Raw genomic sequence first — 10,851 nt, forward strand, 5'->3', positions numbered from 1 at the left:
TCCAGTCTAATGGCACATCCGTCCAGAAATCGAGTTGAAATGTCTTCTACGGTCCCTTAAGCATCTCTCCTGAAAGTTTGGCGTAATTTAATTTTTCAGCCAAAATTGAAAAAAGTGCAAGGGGTTAGCCTTACATTTTTCATCAAATTTGGCCAAAAAATGACTTTTCTCAAAACGACGCAAAAATGAGTTTTGATGCAAGGAGAGTACCATACAATATTCGGACTGCCATTATTTGGAAGATTTAGGTCCAAAAATAATCGATTTATTGAGAACAAAAATCTGATTTTTCACTGATTTTGACCCAAATTTTCGACGCATTGTTCCAGTCTAATGGCACATCCGTCCAGAAATCGAGTTGAAATGTCTTCTACGGTCCCTTAAGCATCTCTCCTGAAAGTTTGGCGTAATTTAATTTTTCAGCCAAAATTGAAAAAAGTGCAAGGGGTTAGCCTTACATTTTTCATCAAATTTGGCCAAAAAATGACTTTTCTCAAAACGACGCAAAAATGAGTTTTGATGCAAGGAGAGTACCATACAATATTCGGACTGCCATTATTTTGAAGATTTAGGTCCAAAAATAATCGATTTATTGAGAAAAAAAATCTTATTTTTCACTGATTTTGACCCAAATTTTCGACGCATTGTTCCAGTCTAATGGCACATCCGTCCAGAAATCGAGTTGAAATGTCTTCTACGGTCCCTTAAGCATCTCTCCTGAAAGTTTGGCGTAATTTAATTTTTCAGCCAAAATTGAAAAAAGTGCAAGGGGTTAGCCTTACATTTTTCATCAAATTTGGCCAAAAAATGACTTTTCTCAAAACGACGCAAAAATGAGTTTTGATGCAAGGAGAGTACCATACAATATTCGGACTGCCATTATTTTGAAAATTTAGGTGCAAAAATAATCGATTGATTGAGAAAAAAATCTTATTTTTCACTGATTTTGACCCAAATTTTCGACGCATTGTTCCTGTCAGATAGCACATCCGTCCAGAAATCGAGTTGGAATGTCTTCTACGGTCCCTTAAGCATATTTCCTGAAAGTGTGGCGCAATTTAATTTTTCAGCCAAAATTGAAAAAAGTGCAAGGGGTTAGCCTTACATTTTTCATCAAATTTGGCCAAAAAAATGACTTTTCTCAAAACGACGCAGAAATGAGTTTTGATGCAAGGAGAGTACCATACAATATTCGGACTGCCATTATTTGGAAGATTTAGGTCCAAAAATAATCGATTTATTGAGAAAAAAAATCTGATTTTTCACTGATTTTGACCCAAATTTTCGATGCATTGTTCCTGTCAAATAGAACATCCGTCCAGAAATCGAGTTGGAATGTCTTCTACGGTCCCTTAAGCATCTTTCCTGAAAGTTTGGCGCAATTTAATTTTTCAGCCAAAATTGAAAAAAGTGCAAGGGGTTAGCCTTACATTTTTCATCAAATTTGGCCAAAAAATGACTTTTCTCAAAACGACGCAAAAATGAGTTTTGATGCAAGGAGAGTACCATACAATATTCGGACTGCCATTATTTTGAAGATTTAGGTCCAAAAATAATCGATTTATTGAGAAAAAAAATCTTATTTTTCACTGATTTTGACCCAAATTTTTGACGCATTGTTCCATTCTAATGGCACATCCGTCCAGAAATTGAGTTGGAATGTCTTCTACGGTCCCTTAAGCATCTTTCCTGAAATTTTGGCGTAATTTAATTTTTCAGCCAAAATTGAAAAAAGTGCAAGGGGTTAGCCTTACATTTTTCATCAAATTTGGCCAAAAAATGACTTTTCTCAAAACGACGCAGAAATGAGTTTTGATGCAAGGAGAGTACCATACAATATTCGGACTGCCATTATTTTGAAGATTTAGGTCCAAAAACAATCGAATTATTGAGAAAAATCTTATTTTTCACTGATTTTAACCCAAATTTTCGACGCATTGTTCCTGTCTAATGGCACATCCGTCCAGAAATCGAGTTGGAATGTCTTCTACGGTCCCTTAAGCATCTTTCCTGAAAGTTTGGCGCAATTAAATTTTTCAGCCAAAATTGAAAAAAGTGCAAGGGGTTAGCCTTACATTTTTCATCAAATTTGGCCAAAAAATGACTTTTCTCAAAACGACGCAAAAATGAGTTTTGATGCAAGGAGAGTACCATACAATATTCGGACTGCCATTATTTTGAAGATTTAGGTCCAAAAATTATCCGAATTATTGAGAAAAAAATCCTATTTTTCACTGATTTTGACCCAAATTTTCGATGCATTGTTCCTGTCAAATAGAACATCCGTCCAGAAATCGAGTTGGAATGTCTTCTACGGTCCTTTAAGCATCTTTCCTGAAAGTTTGGCGCAATTTAATTTTTCAGCCAAAATTGAAAAAAGTGCAAGGGGTTAGCCTTACATTTTTCATCAAATTTGGCCAAAAAATGATTTTTCTCAAAACGACGCAAAAATGAGTTTTGATGCAAGGAGAGTACCATACAATATTCGGACTGCCATTATTTTGAAGATTTAGGTCCAAAAATAATCGATTTATTGAGAAAAAAAATCTTATTTTTCACTGATTTTGACCCAGATTTTTGACGCATTGTTCCATTCTAATGGCACATCCGTCCAGAAATCGAGTTGGAATGTCTTCTACGGTCCCTTAAGCATCTTTCCTGAAAGTTTGGCGTAATTTAATTTTTCAGCCAAAATTGTAAAAAGTGCAAGGGGTTAGCCTTACATTTTTCATCAAATTTGGCCAAAAAATGACTTTTCTCAAAACGACGCAGAAATGAGTTTTGATGCCATACAATATTCGGACTGCCATTATTTGGAAGATTTAGGTCCAAAAATAATCGATTTATTGAGAAAAAAAATCTTATTTTTCACTGATTTTGACCCAAATTTTCGACGCATTGTTCCAGTCTAATGGCACATCCGTCCAGAAATCGAGTTGAAATGTCTTCTACGGTCCCTTAAGCATCTCTCCTGAAAGTTTGGCGTAATTTAATTTTTCAGCCAAAATTGAAAAAAGTGCAAGGGGTTAGCCTTACATTTTTCATCAAATTTGGCCAAAAAATGACTTTTCTCAAAACGACGCAAAAATGAGTTTTGATGCAAGGAGAGTACCATACAATATTCGGACTGCCATTATTTGGAAGATTTAGGTCCAAAAATAATCGATTTATTGAGAACAAAAATCTGATTTTTCACTGATTTTGACCCAAATTTTCGACGCATTGTTCCAGTCTAATGGCACATCCGTCCAGAAATCGAGTTGAAATGTCTTCTACGGTCCCTTAAGCATCTCTCCTGAAAGTTTGGCGTAATTTAATTTTTCAGCCAAAATTGAAAAAAGTGCAAGGGGTTAGCCTTACATTTTTCATCAAATTTGGCCAAAAAATGACTTTTCTCAAAACGACGCAAAAATGAGTTTTGATGCAAGGAGAGTACCATACAATATTCGGACTGCCATTATTTTGAAGATTTAGGTCCAAAAATAATCGATTTATTGAGAAAAAAAATCTTATTTTTCACTGATTTTGACCCAAATTTTCGACGCATTGTTCCAGTCTAATGGCACATCCGTCCAGAAATCGAGTTGAAATGTCTTCTACGGTCCCTTAAGCATCTCTCCTGAAAGTTTGGCGTAATTTAATTTTTCAGCCAAAATTGAAAAAAGTGCAAGGGGTTAGCCTTACATTTTTCATCAAATTTGGCCAAAAAATGACTTTTCTCAAAACGACGCAAAAATGAGTTTTGATGCAAGGAGAGTACCATACAATATTCGGACTGCCATTATTTTGAAAATTTAGGTGCAAAAATAATCGATTGATTGAGAAAAAAATCTTATTTTTCACTGATTTTGACCCAAATTTTCGACGCATTGTTCCTGTCAGATAGCACATCCGTCCAGAAATCGAGTTGGAATGTCTTCTACGGTCCCTTAAGCATATTTCCTGAAAGTGTGGCGCAATTTAATTTTTCAGCCAAAATTGAAAAAAGTGCAAGGGGTTAGCCTTACATTTTTCATCAAATTTGGCCAAAAAAATGACTTTTCTCAAAACGACGCAGAAATGAGTTTTGATGCAAGGAGAGTACCATACAATATTCGGACTGCCATTATTTGGAAGATTTAGGTCCAAAAATAATCGATTTATTGAGAAAAAAAATCTGATTTTTCACTGATTTTGACCCAAATTTTCGATGCATTGTTCCTGTCAAATAGAACATCCGTCCAGAAATCGAGTTGGAATGTCTTCTACGGTCCCTTAAGCATCTTTCCTGAAAGTTTGGCGCAATTTAATTTTTCAGCCAAAATTGAAAAAAGTGCAAGGGGTTAGCCTTACATTTTTCATCAAATTTGGCCAAAAAATGACTTTTCTCAAAACGACGCAAAAATGAGTTTTGATGCAAGGAGAGTACCATACAATATTCGGACTGCCATTATTTTGAAGATTTAGGTCCAAAAATAATCGATTTATTGAGAAAAAAAATCTTATTTTTCACTGATTTTGACCCAAATTTTTGACGCATTGTTCCATTCTAATGGCACATCCGTCCAGAAATTGAGTTGGAATGTCTTCTACGGTCCCTTAAGCATCTTTCCTGAAATTTTGGCGTAATTTAATTTTTCAGCCAAAATTGAAAAAAGTGCAAGGGGTTAGCCTTACATTTTTCATCAAATTTGGCCAAAAAATGACTTTTCTCAAAACGACGCAGAAATGAGTTTTGATGCAAGGAGAGTACCATACAATATTCGGACTGCCATTATTTTGAAGATTTAGGTCCAAAAACAATCGAATTATTGAGAAAAATCTTATTTTTCACTGATTTTAACCCAAATTTTCGACGCATTGTTCCTGTCTAATGGCACATCCGTCCAGAAATCGAGTTGGAATGTCTTCTACGGTCCCTTAAGCATCTTTCCTGAAAGTTTGGCGCAATTTAATTTTTCAGCCAAAATTGAAAAAAGTGCAAGGGGTTAGCCTTACATTTTTCATCAAATTTGGCCAAAAAATGACTTTTCTCAAAACGACGCAGAAATGAGTTTTGATGCAAGGAGAGTACCATACAATATTCGGACTGCCATTATTTGGAAGATTTAGGTCCAAAAATAATCGATTTATTGAGAAAAAAAATCTGATTTTTCACTGATTTTGACCAAAATTTTCGACGCATTGTTCCAGTCTAATGGCACATCCGTCCAGAAATCGAGTTGGAATGTCTTCTACGGTCCCTTAAGCATCTTTCCTGAAAATTTGGCGTAATTTAATTTTTCAGCCAAAATTGAAAAAAGTGCAAGGGGTTAGCCTTACATTTTTCATCAAATTTGGCCAAAAAATGACTTTTCTCAAAACGACGCAGAAATGAGTTTTGATGCAAGGAGAGTACCATACAATATTCGGACTGCCATTATTTGGAAGATTTAGGTCCAAAAATAATCGATTTATTGAGAACAAAAATCTTATTTTTCACTGATTTTGACCCAAATTTTCGACGCATTGTTCCAGTCTAATGGCACATCCGTCCAGAAATCGAGTTGAAATGTCTTCTACGGTCCCTTAAGCATCTCTCCTGAAAGTTTGGCGTAATTTAATTTTTCAGCCAAAATTGAAAAAAGTGCAAGGGGTTAGCCTTACATTTTTCATCAAATTTGGCCAAAAAATGACTTTTCTCAAAACGACGCAAAAATGAGTTTTGATGCAAGGAGAGTACCATACAATATTCGGACTGCCATTATTTTGAAGATTTAGGTCCAAAAATAATCGATTTATTGAGAAAAAAAATCTCATTTTTCACTGATTTTGACCCAAATTTTCGACGCATTGTTCCAGTCTAATGGCACATCCGTCCAGAAATCGAGTTGGAATGTCTTCTACGGTCCCTTAAGCATCTTTCCTGAAATTTTTGGCGTAATTTAATTTTTCAGCCAAAATTGAAAAAAGTGCAAGGGGTTAGCCTTACATTTTTCATCAAATTTGGCCAAAAAATGACTTCTCTCAAAACGACGCAAAAATGAGTTTTGATGCAAGGAGAGTACCATACAATATTCGGACTGCCATTATTTGGAAGATTTAGGTGCAAAAATAATCGATTTATTGAGAAAAAATCTTATTTTTCACTGATTTTGACCCAAATTTTCGACGCATTGTTCCTGTCAGATAGCACATCCGTCCAGAAATCGAGTTGGAATGTCTTCTACGGTCCCTTAAGCATCTTTCCTGAAAGTGTGGCGCAATTTAATTTTTCAGCCGAAATTGAAAAAAGTGCAAGGGGTTAGCCTTACATTTTTCATCAAATTTGGCCAAAAAATGACTTTTCTCAAAACGACGCAGAAATGAGTTTTTATGCAAGGAGAGTACCATACAATATTCGGACTGCCATTATTTTGAAGATTTAGGTCCAAAAACAATCGATTTATTGAGAAAAAAAATCTTATTTTTCACTGATTTTGACCCAGATTTTTGACGCATTGTTCCATTCTAATGGCACATCCGTCCAGAAATCGAGTTGGAATGTCTTCTACGGTCCCTTAAGCATCTTTCCTGAAAGTGTGGCGCAATTTAATTTTTCAGCCAAAATTGAAAAAAGTGCAAGGGGTTAGCCTTACATTTTTCATCAAATTTGGCCAAAAAATGACTTTTCTCAAAACGACGCAGAAATGAGTTTTGATGCAAGGAGAGTACCATACAATATTCGGACTGCCATTATTTTGAAGATTTAGGTCCAAAAATAATCGATTTATTGAGAAAAAAAATCTCATTTTTCACTGATTTTGACCCAACTTTTCGACGCATTGTTCCAGTCTAATGGCACATCCGTCCAGAAATCGAGTTGGAATGTCTTCTACGGTCCCTTAAGCATCTTTCCTGAAAGTTTGGCGCAATTTAATTTTTCAGCCAAAATTGAAAAAAGTGCAAGGGGTTAGCCTTACATTTTTCATTAAATTTGGCCAAAAATTGACTTTTTCTCCAAACGACGCAGAAATGAGTTTTGATGCAAGGAGAGTACCATACAATATTCGGACTGCCATTATTTTGAAGATTTAGGTCCAAAAATAATCGATTTATTGAGAAAAAAATCTTTCATAGAAGTTTGGTGCAATAATGTTTTTTTGCCCAAAATTGAAAAAATTGCAAGAGGATGTATAGGCGGGCCTACGTTGGTATCATGCTGAAAGATATTGGGATCATACCAAAAGACATCAAGAATTTCTATTACTTCAACGGGGGTAGTTTATTCCAGGGGGATACAATACTTGTCGCACCTAAAAAGACGCTGTACCGGTTGAGGTCATTTTACATGTTGGACGGCCTAACCCCGACCCAGACACGAAAATTGTGGAAGCAATGGCGAGGCTAGCTTTGTGGATTCCAGGGCCCGACAGAATAGTAAAAATAATTTCAAAGTGAAAACAAAATCGCCACCAATCAAGGTAAACGAAGAATACGCACACGTTCATTATAGAGCAAAAATCTTTATCGTCCGTCTTTTATTTCTTTATTTCCAATTTAGTCTACGTATCAATATCACACAACGTCAAAGCTTTCCTTGAAAACAGAACTCAGGTGATTGGCTAAAACAAGCAAATCACTAACATGTACAAAGACGAACTAAACGAGACTGAAAAAGATTTAGCCGAGGTGATACCACCTTTTCGAGATTTGGACACAATAGGAGAACGTGTTTTTTTTCTTTTGGTTTGTGGAAACTATTTGGTATTTATCGCAATTTACACAAACCAAAAAGCCCCCTGTAAATTTGTCCGCCACATTTATATTTACAAAGTGGGCAGGTGTTTCGAAGAAATTGTTCTTTCAACAGGTTTATCCGTTTTGTGTGCGAAACGAGTGTCAGGATAGGAATCTCAAATACATTCAACTACTAAACCTGCATCCGACTATTTAACCAACCAGACCCGAGTCACGTGCTACATTGCTCCAATCACGTGTGGTTAAATTACTGAGCTCAACTAATATACAGATGACATGCAGTAATATGTTGATGTTTGTTGCATAGATTGTTTCAGAAAGAGAAACACAAGCGTAACTTTTAAAACACACTAATCATAAAATAAACAGAAAATAACCAAATAAATTATATCTTCAATTATAATGCAATCACTTCAATATTTACGAATTTAGTAAACAAAAGATCACTATTTGACATGATTTTTTTTTCTGATTCTAAACATCTAGAAAACAAACTGTTGTAAAAATCGAAGAAATATTCTTAAATATCTACCACAAAGCAGGCTAATCATTAAAAAATCTTTAATTGTAATATTACATGTAGTTTAGCACTGATATCTCTTGTTTAGTCATTTGGATATAAAAACAATTTCATGAGCGGCAGTAAATCACCATCTAAACAGGCCTCTTCTTGATGATGAATGAGTTTTTACTAATTTCAAATCCAAATATGTTGACCCCAGGGTATCCAGAATGACCCTGCATGTACAGGCATGCTTCCAATGCGGGAAAACATTGACAAAGTCTTTTGGTTTGATTTACACTCACTTTTCTGGGTCATTAAATCCCAGCTACACTATACATTGTATTTCAAAGTACTTTTGCATCTTTTTGTGTTCATTAAGAATTATATAACACTAGGAACTGCAGGCGTCCCTTTTGATGCAAAAATAAGAATGGTTATTAAAAAAACCCAATATGTATGAAGTTAGACCAAAACAAATAAGTCTCCGGTTTCTGGTATGCGTGCACGTCGCCGTAGCCATGCGCGTCGGCAAAATGAAAAAGTTTTTTTTTTCAAATAAAAGATGATGTCTCAAAACCGCCAAACTCACTGGTTTGACTGGAATCCTGAGCACTGCTACACAATTAGATGGGGTTACGATTGAGAATAAGCTTTATGTGGCCTCTCTGGACTCCCATATATTTGCACTAAGTTTAGTAGGGCACCATTGGCAGTCATCAACCGACATTTGAAGCAAAAAAACAGGTAAAAATTTTTTTTTTTAAAAGCCGCGTCGCCGCACCACTTTTTGGGCAAGCTCCATACCAGAAACCGGAGACTTTTTTGGGGGGCCTTAGGGCCACACAGCTACAGGTCACAAAAGCTGAATTGTTTCCCTCATAGTATCATCTTATCTTTTGGTTTAAACACGTCTATTAAAAAAGCTATATTCAGGGTATCTGTACAATGTACACATTTACTATGAGTTGAATCACCCACTGCACAACAAGCAATCCAGGTAACACTTTTATCTGTTGAAATAACTCTGTGTTATGATAAGGCAAAGTGTGTACAGTCGACTCTCGTTAGTACAAACTCTGTTAATACAAAATTCTGGTTATAACAAACATAAAGGCATTTCACAATGTGCATTTATGTGTACAATGAATGGGACAGATGTTCCTCTTAATACAAAATTCTGATATAACAAACAATTTGGCTAGGTGCGAACGAGTTTGTTATAACGAGACTCGACTGTATATTTACACCCCAAAAATTGGAGTTCATGAACATGTATTCACTAAATGTGATGAATCAAATCTGCATCGTGCCAACGTTGGATGGAAAAATGATTCAAGCCGGGACTGTTTGGAGAGCGAGCATGGGTATTACAAGATATCCATGAGAAGAGGTTTCTTGTGCAAACGGTGATTCTCCAAACTAACCCCCACACAGCAAGCCATCTTGTGCCTGGTCATTAAAAAAAAAAGGACGAAAGACAAATTAAAAACATTATTCCTTTAAGCATGTCAAAGTGAGCAAAACAACATGCACATTCTAGAGTTGGGTGTCAAACTGGGACTGTAAAATAATAGGGAGTGAAAGTCTATCGAAAATGTTGGCTGAGACATCTACACCAGTAAACACAAACAACTTTTTTCAAACTATTTTTTTTCAAAAGCTCTCAGGAGTCCCAGAGCATAGTAAGTAAAGTGCTCGTAACATTGAAGCATTAATCCATACTTTACATGAAAGCGAATGGGAAGTGGATGTTTTGATGTTATTAGGGCCCATGACATGAATTGTACGTTTTGGTTAATCTTATTGAAAAGTGCACTTCTATAATTTTTTTTAAAAAGTTCAATTTTTCTTTTGGATAAATGAGGGCGCTGTTGCTGTGATGTCATTTCAGGAAGACACTGTTCAGTTCAGGGGTTTTCTGTTCAAATCTGAATCCGAAATTTGCTCATTGAAAACATTTGGGAGAAAATTTTGCTCATTGGCCTACTGTCATGTACTGAAACAACAAATCAACAAAGAAAAGAAAATTTACAACAGCAAAATATCCAAAATTCTGGCAAATGTTTGTGCTGAAATAGCTGTAACATTATGTTTTCTGCCTGAAATGACATCACACTTTTGCTCATGAATATACAAATTTTCATCAGCATAAAAACCAGAAAAAGGCACCAAACTGCCATTAAAAATGGCAAAATGAAGATTGAAAATGAGGTTAAATGGGACACAAAGGTGCATTTCCAAGGACTGCATTAAAAACAATTGAATTACATAGGCCCTTTAACTGTTTGTCTTACAAATTCACATCGCTCTGAAGTTGCATGAAGGATACTGTCTTTGTAGGGCAAAGCCATGAAATTTCACATCATCCTGACAAGACAGTCCCATCTAATATATTGGCTTATTCCTTCTTTTTTTTCGGGGTAAGGTAGCAGCAATACCCACTCCCTGCATCCGGTTTTTGGAAGATATAAATAACAAAAACTGTACTTCAAGAGAATGCACGGGAAATGTAAAGCTACTAACCTATTACACATACATCCATTATTTCTCCCCTTTACTGTCCTGTGGTTCATCTACTCCAGCCTGCATCATTAGCTCAGCGATGTTCTTCTCAAGATCGTCAATACGTGTACCCATTTCATCTAGTG

The sequence above is a fragment of the Patiria miniata genome, unplaced genomic scaffold (assembly GCF_015706575.1).
Source record: "Patiria miniata isolate m_02_andy unplaced genomic scaffold, ASM1570657v1 HiC_scaffold_30, whole genome shotgun sequence".
NCBI lineage: Eukaryota > Metazoa > Echinodermata > Asteroidea > Valvatida > Asterinidae > Patiria > Patiria miniata.